General features: G+C 40.7%; 1 protein-coding gene across 1 annotated transcript in view; it reads left to right on the top strand.

The window, feature by feature from the left end:
* The window catches only part of KCNN2 (potassium calcium-activated channel subfamily N member 2), a 202,240-nt gene that overhangs the window by 69,390 nt on the left and 116,543 nt on the right, over positions 1-16,307 (top strand). The window lies entirely within an intron of this gene.

The following is a 16,307-nucleotide window of genomic DNA, read 5'->3' on the forward strand; positions in this document are numbered from 1 at the left end:
GTTATTGGGATGGTACAGAGTTTCTGGGATTGTTAATTATCTAAATGTTCTTTATAGGAACCAGGTTTTTAAATTTTTCTGTTTTCTACTATATTTGTTTTTTAACATACACATACCTCAAAGAGTAAATATATCTATGTGTTTGAGTGTGGGTGTACATACATATACATGAGAGATATTGTAAAGACAGAAGAACAAACCCTTAAGCCTCCCTGCCCCTCGATTCCCAATCCTGCTTTCCTGAAGAAATCACTTTAGATTATTCTATTCCTTTGGTAATCACTTTCCATATTTTGAGATAATAGTGTTTATATTGCTACATCTAAATGTTCAGTTCTTAACTATTGATTTCCCAGTGTGAAAGTTGAATTTCTAATTTACTTCCATATGTGTGATTACATTCCTTTTTCAACTTCCCTCAAATAACTTGTATCTCCATCATTCCAGTAAGTTATAGAAATCTCAATGATGTATATTAGTGTGTATATTATTATAACTATGTAAATAGCACATGCAGTCAAATATTATAATAGATTATACTAACCCTGCCTTTTATACATATCTTTTCTTTTTCTCAGTTTTGCTTAATCACTTAGTTTTTGTTTATTTTTCTCTATGTCAAAACTCAAATCAAACTCACTGCTATACTACTTCATTCTAAAAAATGATATAATGTCACAAATACTAATTATTGTGATAATGTGGCTAAATTGATGTAAGACTTGACAAAAGTTAGTGACTATGAAAACCACAGTCATGAAAGCAATGGTGTATGCTTAGAAATCTGTGCGCACGAGGAATCCTACTAAAAAGTAGTAATTTGAACAAAACAAGGGCACAGTGTATGATTTCAAATCGGGAATTATATGCAACAAAATGGTATCTTTTCTCCACATTTATTCAGTCTTTATGCTGAGCAAGTAATCTGAGATGATACACTGTATGATGGTTGGAGAAAGACTCACACGATGCAAAATACAGATGATGCACCCTTGGTTCCTAAAAGTGAAGAGGAGGGACAATCCTTATGGGTGAAGATGAGACTACCCCTTCCAGGGTGCTTATGCCTCCTCAGGAAGAAAGCAGAGGCCCGCACAAGTAGGCTGGCGAGCAACATTGTGATAAACATACACAATAGAACAAAAGCAAGCCCACTGTCATGGAGTCCTTGCCGACTCATAGCGACCCCACAGGACAGGGTAGAATTGGATTGCCCCTATGGATTTCTGAAACTGTAACTCTTTATAGGAACAGAAAGCCTGTCTTTCTCTTGAGGAGCAGCTGGTGGTTTTGAATTGCTAGCCTTGGAGTTAGCAGCCCAATACGCAGCCACTGCACAACCAGGGCTCCTCGTGTCTGTCACTTTGTCATACTGTTTTGGCTTGTACCTTTTGATGCTTGAAGAAATATCACAGGTCTTTCAAATGACAGCAGGGTCACCCAACGTGAACAGGTTTAGAGGAGCGTCTACACTGAGGACAGGCTATGTCAAAGAAATCAGCTCTCCACTTTGGATGCATTAACCACTGACAGCCTTCTGAACAGAAGCAGAACCGGGCCAGAGGGAGTGCCAGATGCTGAGCTCTTCAGGCACCCAAAATGTGACCAAGGAAGAGCTGCCTTCTCAAAGCAATCAAGCCTAATGACGTAGCTGGACTAATGCCTTTGCAGGAAAGCCTCCGAGACCCTCATTTGCTGGTGAGCATGTTTCCAATTAAAAAGAAGCAGCTGCAAAATTCTACCAATAATTGGAACTTGGGATGTATGAAATGTGAAGCTAGAAAAAATTGGAATTCATAAAAAATGAAATGGAATGCTGAAATGGGCTGGTGTTGACTATTTTTAATCAGAAAATCATATGATTTACTATATTGGGAATGACATAATCAAGAGGAATGGCACTGCATTTATTGTCAAAAAGGACATTCCCAAATCTATCATGAAGCACACACAGTGCTGTCTGTGATACAATAATGCCTATCCACTTTCAAGGCACTCCCGTCAATACTACCATCTTTCAAATTTGGGCACCAAACACTAAAGCTAGTGATGAAGAAATTGAAAACTCCTATCAACATCTTCAGTCTGATGACCAACTATGCAAACAAAATGCATTTATTAGATATTTGAATTCAGCATTTGGAAACAAAGAGGAAGGAACAGTAGTTGGAAAATATGATCTTAGTGAGCGAAGTGAAGCTTGAGAGTACATGACAGAATTTTTCAAGACCAGCAGTTTCTTCATAGAAAATACCCTTTTCAAACACAAGGGGCAACTGTACACATGGATTTCTCCAGATGGAATAGTCATCAAATTGACTGCATCTGTGGGAGAAGTTCACCACCAACCGCTCATTCATAAGTACAGGTTGTAGCTAATGAAAATGAAACCGATACGCAGGAGCCAAAGCATGACCATGAGTGTATCCACTGAGAATCTCAAGAACAGATTTACTGCATGGCATACAAATGACAGAGAGCTGTGGGAGGACATCAGCAATATTCATGAAGAATACAGAGTCATTTAAAAGATAGGAAAGGAATAAACATTCATAATGGATGTCAGCAGAGATCTGAAACTTGTTCTTCATCATAGAGTAGCATAGGCAAATTAATGGAAGAATTGATGAAGTCAAAGAGCTGAATTGAAAATTTCAAAGGTCAGCTCAAGTAGATTAAACCAAGTATTATAATGGAATGTTCAAAAACCGAGTTAGAAAACCAAAAAATGGAAGTATACACACAACATATCTTAAACTGAAAGAACTGAAGGGAAAAAATTCGAGCCTCAAGTTGCAATTTTGAAAGATTTTATGGGCAAAATATTGAATGATGAGGAAAGTATTAAGAGAAGATGAAAGAATACAGATTAACTGTACCAAAAAGAACTAGCTTCCATTCTACCATTTTAGGAGGGACCATATGAGCAATGTTACTGAAGAAAGACGTTCAAGCTGCACTGACAGCATTAGCCTAAAACAAGGCTCCAGGCATCGTTGGAATGCTCAAGGAAATGCTTTGGCAAGCTGATGAAGCACCGGAAGCACTTACTCCTCTATACCAGGGAAATTTGGAAGACATCTCCGTGGCTACCTAAAAGATCCTCATTTCTACCCATATCAAAGAAAGATGACCCAACAGAATGCTCAGATTACAGGACAGTGTCATTAATATCACATACAAGTAAAATTTTGCCGAAGACCATCCATCTGTTGCAGCACTGCATTGACAGGGAACTGCCCAGAGGTTCAGTCTGGATTCAGAAGAAGTCATGGAACAAGAGACATCATTGCTGATGTCAGATCGATCTTGGTGGAAAGCATAAAATACCAGTAAGATGTTTATTGTCTGACTATTGGTGCTTCTGTATTAATATTCCAGTTTTCTTATCTTCTTTTTATATAATTTTTCATCCCTGGATCTGGTGTATTTTTTGGGTCATTTTGTTATCGAAAAGCTCTATTGAGATTTTGTTTCTAAGAAATTATGTAATAATTTCTAGTATTACAATCTCCGAGTGCTCATTAAAAACCCCTTTTATTGTTAGGTGAAGGTTAACCAAAGCAAAAGTCGTAGCTAGTCCACAGCTCGTGCACACTTTGTTTCATGCCATTAACTGCAGTTCCCACACTGCAGCAGCGCATCTCACCTCGTCCGTGTGTTTCCTCTTTTCACTTCTTTCTTCCATAGCTTTTCTGAACTTTGTCCTCAGGAAAATGCTGCCCCTTTGATCATAAACAATTGAGTTTCTAAAGTGTGGTCTTTCACCAGCATCACTGTCCCTCTTACAACATTCTCTATTGCTTTGCTGAAAAGTGGATGCTTATTTTTAAGAAAAGAGCAGCATGCTTTCACGTTACACGTGTACCATATTGTCTCTCTGTGACGTTTAGTGAGTTTCTGATGTTTCCCCCTTATTTTTTCCTCTTACAGTTTTTTCTTCCAAAAGATGCATATTGGCTTTAGTTTTGGTCTCTATTGTAGAGGTTTTTCTTACATGTCTAGCTGTCCTTCCTATCCTTATTTGAGACTGGAGAACTAAAGAGCTGAGTGAAGAATTTCTTCAGAACTGGCTTTTGTTGGCTGTGGCTTCACTAATGGGAGCTTGTGAGGACATAGTACACTGATGTCAGTATTTTTACATACTTCATATTTTTCTTGGACCATCTGCTTGACAGAAAAGGAAGCTTTATAGCTGTCATGAAGGGACTCTAATGACTTCATTTTGGGAACTGAAAGACCAAGGAAGCAAAGGTTTCAACAATTAGTTGAGCACGCCTTTTGTGGTGTAAAGGGTTAACGAGCGGGCTGCTTACTCAAGGGCTGGAGGTTGGGGTCCAGCTAGAGATGCCTTGGAAGAAAGACCTAGTGATCCATGTCTGGGAGGGGAAAAAAGCCATTGAAATCCCTACGGAACACAGGGATTCTACTCTGACACACACGAGTTAGAAAGGACTCCAAGACAACCGATTGAATGGTTATTACTTAACCATTTACTCGTTACTTAGTTTCAGGAAAGTAGCCCTGCCGTTCACCTGTGTTTGGTGTCCTGCAGTCTCAGACCTTCTGTTTTACCCTCTTGGTCAGGAGATTTGCAGACTGGTAGCTTGAGAAAAGGCATTAAACCCAGCCATCCAGTGGAAGATGGAACCAAGGATTCGAACAGCTTTTATGCAGTCTTTGAACCTGCTGCCTCATTTGGAAGCTCTGGTATTAGCCTTGCTTTCAAGGAGGTACTCAAAGCTCCCTGACACCTCCTCAGATGCAAACAATTCTTGAATCTTTGGTGAGGGAGTTGGGTCCCATTCAAAATGGTCTTCCACTTAAGTATTCTCTGTTGCTCTAGTGTTCAGTTTCCTCAAGTCCATGATCGATTGCTAGTCTACTTTCTGGATTCTTTGTGTTACTGATTTGTCACTTATGCTTGTTGCCCTTATGCGTTTTATGCTTTTGTTTGTTTTTTTAAAAGCATTTGTACTCATTTTAGGTAGTCTGAGAGCCCTGGGGGAGATAGTGGTGTACGTTGGGCTGGTAACCACAAAATCAACTGTTTGAAACCACTTGGGAGAACGATAAAGGTTTTTACTCTCATCAAAAGCGATAGCCTGGGATATCCACAGAGGGCATTCTGCTCTGTCCTGTAGGGTTACTTACAATGAGTCAGAATCACCCAGATGACACCGAGTCTGATTCTTCTGAGTTAGGGAGACTGGAGGGGATGGTGAAGCTAGTCGGTTAATTGACTTCTCCAGCTTTAATTGGACATTCTGTGGTGGCTGGCTAATTTTTTAAGAATCGTATTTTTGAAGCCCTATTTTGAGAATTTCACTACAAAATCATGGCATTTTAAGTTTAATGATTTCTTTTTAAGGATAGGAATAGTCCTTATGGTAATGCTTTGTTTCCTAGCAATCATGATATTTAGAGGCTTGTGATATTTTCTGAAGCAGATGTCCCTAAAACTTTGAAGAACAAATATGGAAGACTTCAGTAGATCTAATTATTTCGTTTATAAAGATTGCCCTAAATTTACCACTTGTAAAAGAAGGTAACGGTGGTGATAAAAGCAGTCATCTAGATAGGTGAACTCAGGCTTCTGCTTTCTAAGAGTCGATTAAAATAGTCTCAAAACTGGTCCCATTCCAGAATTTTCAAAAATGGTCCATCTTAACTGTTTAAATCTATTTTCATTAAATGCGGAAAGCCCTAGGCAAGCTGGGACAAAGCTGAGCAGCCCAAATCATGTGTGGGTTTTGGCATGCATAGACTGTTCACTGATGGGCCGTTCCTATTTTCATAAAAGGCAAGAAAAGGAAAACTGTTCATTACATATCAAAAATGAATGTCTGTAGCCAGCAGATGCGTACAGCGTACACATCAGTGAGACCCACTGACTTAGTCCTACTTGAAAATTTAGGGCTCAGTTCAAAAACTACCTGACTTGACTTACTTTTGACTTATTTTATTTTAGTTTTTAATCTGGAAACGAAATGGCTGGATCAGCCCACTCTACAAAAGATAACATTTTTCTGAAAAAAACTTTTTAGCCCATCTTGTAGAAAATCTCCATACTGTTTTATCACTCTACTTCTGATTTGGCTGCACGAGATCTCCAGATTGTGGTTATTTGATACAAAGATGTGAAAAAAACATTTTGTTTTGTTTTTCACAAAGAAAACAAATTTTATAATTTTTAGGATGTTGAGCATACCATCACTATGATTCCTGATGGTGTCGCGGTTATGAGTTGAGCTACTAACTTACTAACCACAAGGTTGGCACTTCAAAACCACCAGCTGCTCCGAGGGAGAAACATTGAGCTTCCGAATCCCCTGAAGAGTTAACAATCTCAGAGCTCACAGGGTCGGTTCTCTCCTGTCCTAGACGGTCCCGTGAGTCAGCAAGGACTCCATGGCAGTGAGTTTTGTTTTCTGTTTTTGTTGGTTGAGCAGAATGTATTCAATGGCATCGCGATCACTAGCTTTTGAAAATTACCTGGATATTTATTTTCTGGCTGCTTACCCCTTGCCCCACCCTTTGTTCTGTAGAGTTTGTCATACTCTATACCACACAAAACTTCCCCACTTCTCTGACTTGGTATTTGCATTTGAATAACCCCACCCCCACCCCACTGCCTGTCAGTCTTTGGTCCAAGCACCCACTTTACATGAAAAGATATTTTCCCCAGGTAGAAAATCTTCTTGTAGTAAATTCGAAAACACCTAACAGGAAGACCTTCTGTAAGCAGCATAGGCCTATGGGGAGTTTGCATTGCAAACCCATCCTGTCCTCCCCTTCCATGGGTCTCCTAGCATTTCCCCATCTTGTCAGGGGGCCTGGAAACAGTCTCTCTGAAAGGGGAGCCTTTCCTAGTGGAGTCCTCTATTATGTATACCCGATTTCATCTGAAGAACACCTTTAATATTCTTTTTGTTGATGTTTTTCTTTCATTCGGGGTGAGTGACCCGAGGAGGCATCGTGCGTAATAAAAATGAGTTCAGACTATGTGGCTGTGTTGCTGTGGCCCACATGTGACAAACCAGGGACTGTCACCCACTTTCTCTCTGGTGTTAGATTGGCCTTGTATTGAGTTCGGACTTCAGGCCCAAGAATACATTATTGTGAATCCGGCTGGGAGTGTGGCTTGGCTCTGTTGCCTGATGGCATGTTTACTGGGTCATAGACCAACAAATTTAATGAGACAGTATTAGGAAAATGTTCATGAATATGAATATATATATATATAATCTTGAAAGAAAGTTGCACCCTAGAACTTGGGATCCTCAAAACTGGCCATTAATTATCCAGCCCTGACTTGTACCTTTTGTTTGCCTCTGTAGTTTTATAAAGATGGCAAAGACACGTGTGCCACCAAAATTACGTCACACTGGACATTGTTCCTGAAGGCAGTGAATGGGTGCTTTTGTGAGGGCTCAGAGTGGGTCAGAGCTGTGAGTCAGAGCTGCATTAAACAACGATAAAGATGGTTTTTGTTTGCTTGCTTTTTTTACTACAAGGGTTCTTAGAGTGTGCATTGGGACCCCCCCAAGAGGAAAGGAACACATTTATTTGGCCCTGTTTTCAGGGAGCTGGAAGTCTCAGGGGTGGAAAGGGATTTCAGCATCCTTCATTGTTTGAGAATGTGTTTCTTTGTTCAACATATTCCTTCCGTTTTTGATATGCATCTCATCATAGAAGGGGTGGTGATGAGATGGAGACAAAAGGGAGGTTAATGAGCTTGGAATTTTGGTGACCTTGTTTCCAAGCTGAAAAATAAACATTGTAATACTATCTAACCAATTGTTGATGCTAGGTACTATTTTTGTCACTGGAATCCATTCTTTTAATTAAGACTCAGTGGCCAAATGAATTTACTGTTCTTATTTAAATACGCATTAAGTTATAGGTCTCAGTGAAGAGGGAAAATTTCTGAAAATTCCTTGTGAGTGGTTTATTCTTTATGAAAGTCGGAAAATTGTAGAAGCAAACAATGGAACTTGTTTTGAAAAGCTATTAATTTAAACTGCATTAACATAGATTCTTAATCCATTAAGATGATTAAGAATAAATGATTTTCTTTTCATCACTAAAAATTAACAGATGAAAATAAATTTGGCATGTAATACGTAAATGATCAAAAACAACTTGCGCAATACACTTTGTTTCACTTGTGATTTTCCATTTTCATATTCAATGTTTGAAAAGTCCATTTTACTTCTTCCATTAGGACAATCCAGTTAGACTTTGGCTTTTTAAAAAATTCCATCACTATTAGTCTTCTATATTGTGTTTCATTTTTTTTGTTATTGCATGGGTTGTGATTTATGAAAGATAGTTCAAACTTAACCTTATTACATGGTATCTTCTAAAATATTACAGTCAAATCAGGCCTATAATAAAAGTGCACATACTATAATCTTCATGTAGATAGCTATATGAGCACAAAGAAGACTGTGCTTGGAGGACAAGGTTGTGTCCTCCACGGAACCGGCTCAGTGGCAGTCAGGTTTGGTGCTCCTCATTTGCTAACTCGGTGTCCAACACTTTGCATTTATGAAAAGTAGTAAATAAAATCTATTTTGCACATGAATGTGTGCATCTGACATTAATGGACACTGAAGTAAGTGTTGAGAGGAATGCTGGTTAGTTACATGTCAAGTCAATTTGGATGAGCACCGACTTTCATTGGTTTGACAGTTATATAAATCGCAATAACATAAGTTAGTCTTTGTGTAATTATATAATTTGACAGTTATATAGTGATAATAGCTTCCACTTTTTGATTTGATATGGTTATCCTCCATTTTTGCATCATTCCAGTTTTCACATAACTAACTGCCTAGTCCCTCAGGAGACAGATAGGGCTTTCTACTCCATTGAAGAGTTCCAGTCTTGGGACCCTCGAAGGCAGTTCTTCGCTGTCTTATAATTATGTCTCCATGAGTCAGAATTGAGTCGATGGCAGAGAGTGAGTGGCCTAGTCCTTGGAACATAAGCATGTAGATAAGGAAGGAGTGACTACATACAATTAGTGCTGTAAAACCACATTTAGAGACCAAGCTCACTCTATTGGTCTCCCATCCAGGGATCCAGGATTTTATTTTAGATGTCTAGACTTTCTAAGAGATGCCTTTTCAAGCACTTCTCATTAAGGGGGACTCATTTCCTGTTGATTTACCGAAATTTGAAACATGTTACCTGTGATCAAGTTTCTTCAGTATTTGCAAAAGTAGCCATAAAATATGCATCACGATGCTGGGGAAACATCCTGCTGACATCTTGACTTATTAAAGTATACAGCATAATTAGATTATTTTGTACCATGTCAAGTTTCAGCTGTTGCTAAGTAAGCTCTAAGCATCTCATCAATGGATTAGTGATTTGCGGTTGATGGTAATGTAATACTGCGTAAACTTATACTTCCAGAGGCTGATTCATACATTCAGATATAGCATGTTCAGGCTTACAAATGAGTCACAACTCGCAATGGGTCCTTTCAAGTTGCAGCAGTCGGCTGTTTGAGGACGCTCATCATGCATCCGTGACTCCCAAAGCACCAATGCTCAGGAGAACGTTTGGCAAATAAATTAGCCATTAAAGTTTTATGGAAAGAAAAGCCAATACTCCTTCAAGCTCAATTTTCTCTTCATCCCTATATAGATAGTAATTTGGTTTTCAGTCTGGCTCCTCAGAGTATATTGAGGATTAATGTTTGTTGGCAAGTGCTTTGAGATCCTGGCCTGAATAATGCAGTTTGAAAATACCACCGGTGATTGGATTCAAGCCAAAAGACAAGCTGAGCAGCTGAGGAATGCAACCTTACTGATCTGCTCAGTTCCCTGCAGCCCTTCCTATCCCGCTGTCCATCTTCATGTGCACTTCTTATGGGCATGGGTCCTGCATTGGATCCTGGCTGCTAAATGAACTATCAGTGGTTCCAACCCACCTGCTTCTTCATGGAAGGCTCCCACAAAGATCTATGGCTCTGTATATTGGCCAGATCTACGCCATTCTAAGGGGAACCGCATCTCACTGGTAATTGTGTGTGTGTGTGTGTACATGTCTTAAATCATTTTCTTGGGGGCTCGTACAACTCTTATCACAATCCATACAGTCATCCACTGCGTCAAGTACATTTGTACATTTTTTGCCATTCTCATTTCCAAAACATTTTCTTTCTACTTGAGCCCTTGGCATCAGCTCCTCATTTTATCCCCTCTCTCTCTGATGAACCCTTGATAATTTATAAATTATTACTTTTTCATGTCTTATACTGACCGATGTCTCCTTGCACCCACTTTTCTGTTATCTGCCCCTCAGATAGGGGGGTTTTATGTAATCATTGTGATCAGTTTCCCCTCCCCCCCGCCCCCCCGCTTTCCCACCTTTCTCTTACCCTCCTGGTGTCGCTACTCTCATTATTGGTCCTGAGGGGTTTATCTGTCCTAGATTTCCTGTGTTTCCAGCTCTGATCTGTACCAGTGTACATGCTCTGGTCTAGTCGGATTTGTAAGGTAGAATGGGGATCATGATAGTGGGGAGGAAGCATTAAAGAATTTGAGGAAAGTTGTATATTTCTTTTTTATTTTTCAAATCAACAGCCTTACATTATTTATTCTTAAACTTGATGAGGAAGTAAAAACCAAGGAATAAACCAGATTATCTGCCAGTAGACATTCCATTGATCAGATAGGGACAAAAGTCTTAATGCAACACATGCTTTGAGCCTGGAAAAATGTGACCATGCGTGCCATCCCTCAGGGGCTCCTTACAAACCCAGCCTGGTTCTTCTCCAATGTCTTCTCTTGGAGTTTTACCTGATCTTATTACTGGGTTTCATTCGAATCCATTGGGGAATGCGCCAATTCTGCTTTTGTTTCTTGGCCAGGAATCTCTTGATCCTGAAAGTCTTATGAGATGACCTGGTGAAGTTGGAGCAACACCACACTCAGATGGCAGAGAAAAGTTGTATATTTCATCGGTGCTATACTGCACCCTGAGTGGCTCATCTCTTCCCTGAGACCCTTCTGTAAGGGGATGTCCAGCTGCCTACAAATGGGCTTTGGGTCTAAACTCTGCACTGTCCCTCATTCATAATGATATGATTTTTTGTTCTTTGATGCCTGATACCTGATCCTATCAACATCTTGTGATCACACAGGGCTGGTGTGTTTCTTTCATGTGGGCTTTGTTGCTTCTCAGGTAGATGGCTGCTTGTTTATCTTCAAGCCTTTAAGACCCCAGACCATATATCTTTCAATAGCCAGGCTCCATCAACTTTTTTCACCACATTTGCTTACGCACCCGCTTTGTGTTCATCAATCGTGTTTGGTAAGATGAGCATCATGGAATGCCACTTTAATAGAACAAAGTGTTCTTGAATTGAGGGAGTATTTGAGTAGAGGCCCAGTGTCCATCTGCTATCTTAATACTAAGCCTGTAGTTATAGGCACATAGATCTATTTCCCCATCGTCATATATAAATATGTTTACATATGTACATGCCTGTATTTAGACCTCTACAAATGCCCCTTTCCTCCTAGTTCTTTCCTTCATTTCCTTTTATTACTTTCGTCTTGTCTCACTAGCATGTTCAGGCTTCATTTGGGTTTCAGTGATTCCTCTCAGTTACATTTCCCCTCTTCAAGCCCTGCCAGGCCTCCTATACCCTGCTTGCCACCGATTTTGGATCATTTGTTATTGGATCACTTGTTGTTCCCTTGTCCCTGGGTTTGTTAACACCCACTTCCTTTCCCCTGCCTCCCCCTCTCCCATGTACCCCCGGAACTGTTGGTCTGTTGTTTTCTCGTCCAGATTGTTTATCCAGCCTATCTTATCTAGATAGACCTGCAGCCATAATAATATGCACAAAAACAAGAGCAAATCAAAGCAACAGAATAAAGCAACAACAATAAAAAAAACTTATGACAAAAAAAAGAGAAAAACATGTAAATAGTTCAAGATCTGTTTGTTGACCCTTAGGAGTATTTTCCTGTCAAGTCTGATGGGGTGTCACACCCTGACCCCAAAGTTGATTTTTGGTATTCTCTGGGGACCTCATTGCCCTATTCCCCTTGCTGTTCTGCTGCATGCATGCCCTTAGTGTTTAGCCTCAGGATAGTGGGGTTGATGGGGCACAACTCCCACACTGTGTCTCCAGTGTTGGCCCCCACCCCCAGCGCCATGGGTCAGTGAGGGACATTGTGTCCCATAGCAGGGCTGGCCCCGTGATCCTCCCTGCATTTATTCTGACATCAGGAACCCCACCGATGCTCAAGTAGTGTTTGGCAGGGTGTGTGCTCACGTAGTATTCTAGCAGGGTGTGTGCTCACTTAGTATTTTAGCAGGGTGTGTGCTCACGTAGTATTCTAGCAGGGTGTGTGCTCACGTAGTATTTGGCAGGGTGTATGCTCACGTAGTATTCTAGCAGGGTGTGTGCTCACGTAGTATTCTAGTAGGGTGTGTGCTCACGTAGTATTTTAGCAGGTTGTGTGCTCACGTAGTATTCTAGCAGGGTGTGCGCTCACGTAGTATTCTAGCAGGGTGTGTGCTCACGTAGTATTCTAACAGGGTGTGCGCTCACGTAGTATTCTAGCAGGGTGTGTGCTCACGTAGTATTCTAGCAGGGTGTGTGCTCACTTAGTATTTTAGCAGGGTGTGTGCTCACGTAGTATTCTAGCAGGGTGTATGCTCACTCTTTACAACAGCCCACGCAACTGGTCTCAGGACCTCTGGGGCAGATTAAAAAAGGAGCCAAAAATCCAACATACATGCTTTGACATTTGGACCATTTTGTCTTTAAGAAATTTCATATAATTCTTAGACATAAACGGGGTGTGATTCAATAACATTAAATTGTTCCCTACTTGACTACAGGAATTCGAGATTCTCTATTTATATTTTCTTTCACTTGTTAGGGTACTTTATTGCAAAATAGCACTAAAATAAACTACATTCATTACAGAAACAAAAACTGAGTACCCTTACATGCAATGTAATGTACTAATTTTGAATAGTTACTGAGTTTGGACAACTCTATATTGTTAATCTTTTAAAATCATAGTACGTGTACTTAAAAAATTATCCGCGTCAGTGTACAATTCAATTGTGCTTTTGTAAATGTACAGAACTGTGCCACTATCACCACACTCCAGTCTCAGGAGAGTTGCACCCCCTAAAAAGAGCTGGGCACGCATTTGCAGTCACCCCTGCTGCCTCCCCCAGGCCCAGGCCAGCACTTTGGTCATTTATGTTTATAGAGATTTCTCTTTTCTGTGCATTGCATACAAATGGCTTCTTTCATTTAGTGTAAATTTTTTAATGTTCATGTATGTTATAGTATCTGGTGACACAGTGATTACTAATTTGGGGCTGTTAATTGCAAGGTCAGCAGTTCAAAACTTCCAACTGTTCCTCAGGTGAAAGATGAGGCTTTTTACTCCGTTTGGAGTTGCAGCCTCGGAAACTCAGGGGAAGTTCTACTCTGTTGGCATCAACTGGATGGCAAGGGCTGTGAGATAGATCCATTTCTTTTTTTATTGATGATGAATGGAATTTTTTGTGAGTAATGTGTCAGTCTGGGTACTTTAGAGAAACAAACCCACAGAAACTCATGTATAAGAGAGAATTTTATATAAAGGTTAAGTGTGCATCAGGAAAACATCCCAACCCAGTGCTGTCCAAACCCACAAGTCCAACATTAATGCCCACACCAATCCACAAAGTCCTCCTCTGTCTCACAAAGCACATACTATGACGCTGACTGCAGGAGGAAAGCTGAGTCAGTGAACGTATAAGCATCTCAGCACGGACAGGGGCCTCCAAACGGCTACTCCAGCACCCAGGGCTGCATCAGGGTAGGTCCATGTGGCTTCTCCTCAGGGACGTCTTACAGGAAGTGAGCCTTGCCATCTGAAGCAGGGAACTGGCTAAGGCAGCTGCACCCTGGTCCGACCGTCAGAAAGCAAGAGACACTACAACTAGAAAGGCGAGGCTCACTGAGCCATTTTTTGGCCAGGTTGGCACAATAAACTTTAACTATCTCAAATATATACCACATGGTTCCACTCATTGACCAACCAATTGGATGATTTCTTGTTTGGGATCCAATGCAGAATGCTGCGATGAGCTTCCACACACAAGTTCTGTGTGGACATATGTTGTCTTGCACAGACTCTTAGGAATGGCTGCACATTTTATGCCCCCATCAGCAATGCATGAGATTCTAGTTTCATCACATCTTTGCCAACAGCCGGCGTTTATTCCTTTCTCCCGTCCTTGCTCTCTTAATTTATGTGTATGCATATAAAGTCTGAGGACGGCCATTCTAGGGAGTGGGAAGTGATGCCTTACTGTTGTCATGCTTTGCAATTCTCAAATGACTATTGGTGGGGAGCAGGTGATCATCAGCCGTTGTTTATCCCTTTGGTAAAATTTTCATTCAATTTGCCTGTCTTTAAACCAAGTCATTTCTCTTATTAAATTGAATGTAGTCATATATATATATTCTTGTTCCTGGTTCTTAGTGAGATGTATGATTTTCTCATAACTGCAAAGTCAGGGTTCAAAACCACCAACTGCACTTTTGGAGGACTGTGGGGCATTCTATTTCCATAAACAGTTAGTCTCCAAAACTCACAGGGGCAGTTCTACCCCATCCTGTAGGATCGCTATGAGTCAGCATCAACTCGATGGCAGTCAGTTTGGTCTTGGTTTGGTGGTTTTCGTTGCATTTTCACTTGTCGAAGTGATGTCAGCTTGGCTTTCTGCAAATCAGTTTTGTCTTACCTCCGAAAGCCAGCTGTACACACTCAGGAGACCGGGAGCTGTTTGAGAAGGCCTGCCTCTCATTGAGTTTTCTGCTTCATCTAATGTTTTGCTGCCCTGTTCCTACTGCGAAGTCCTGATTTTCTGATAGCCACGTTATTTGTTTTTGTTTTGTCCCTGTAGCAAGAGAGGAAGTAATGGGGGGGACTATTCTTCAACCCTACTTAAAAAATCTTTCTCAGCTTTTGTTTCGCTTTGGTGGTGGCACTAGGCATAAAAACTGAAGCCCTGATAAGATCTATCATTCGGAGAGCAAATGCTTTGAGAATGATTGGGGCAGGGAATGTATGGATGTGCTTTGTACAATCGATGTATGTATATGTATGGATTGTGATAAGAGTTGTTTGAGTCCCTAATAAAATGTAAAAAAAAGAAAAGAGGAGGAAAAAAAAAGAAAATGATTAGGGAAAAGAATGTACAGATGTGCTTTATACAATTGATGTATGTGTATGTATGGACTGTTATAAGAGTTGTATGAGCCCCTAATAAATTGTTTTTAAAAAAAGATCTATCATTCTTTCACTTATGGCAACGGTCCTCTGACCTTCCTCTAATCCTGATATCTAAAACCTGCTCCCAAAGCCCCTGCTGAGGAAAGAATTTGTTTCGATCAACCCATGGCTTTCTGAAGACGAAGAGAAAATATTCCAACATGTACTCATTGGTTTTAGAGGTGTGGCGGGAGTTTATGAAGAACCACAACCCTCCACCCACTCAGTATGTGACCTCGGTGGATTTTGAGATATTCACCGTTCTTGACCTGGGAAAAGTGATGCTCGGTCAGCAATATGATCAGATGGACACTATTTGGCTATTCTTCATAGTGTGCTTTCTACCATGGTGACAGACCATCAGATTTGGTATGTGACATTCAATATTCATAATATCGCACAGGCTCAGGGAACACAAGATTTCTGAATGACAGCTACCTAATATCTTTGTTTGCAAGTAGTATTCTGAAAGCTTGATTGTGCTATAGACAGTGTCTTTTAAGTTTTATTGAATTGCTTTCAATATTCTAATGGAATAAGATTCAGTCTTAAAATATATTTGTACAGCCTTGGTGAGTTAGTTTATTGTGCCAACCTGTCCAATAAACACATGTGGGGTTAATGGAAGGGTGGAGGGATAAATGGCTCAGTGAGCCTCTCCTTTCTAGTTCTCAGGTCTCTTGTTTTGTGATGGTCGGACCAGGGTGCAGCTGCCTTAGCAGTTCCCTGCTTCAGCTGTCAAGGCTGACTTCTTGCAAGACATCCCCAACATGAAGCCGCATTCACCTACCCCGATGCAGCCCTGGGTGCTGGAGCAGCTGTGTGGAAACTCCTGCCAGCACTGAGATGTTTACACGTTCACTGACTCAGCTTTCCTCCTGCAGTCGGCATCATTGAGTCTGTTTTGTAAGATGGGGGAAGATTTTGTGGATTGGTGTTGGACATATGGGTTAATGGGTTAATGCTGGACTTGTGGGCTTTGGCAGCACC

This window comes from Tenrec ecaudatus, chromosome 2 (assembly GCF_050624435.1).
Source record: "Tenrec ecaudatus isolate mTenEca1 chromosome 2, mTenEca1.hap1, whole genome shotgun sequence".
NCBI classification, from domain to species: domain Eukaryota; kingdom Metazoa; phylum Chordata; class Mammalia; order Afrosoricida; family Tenrecidae; genus Tenrec; species Tenrec ecaudatus.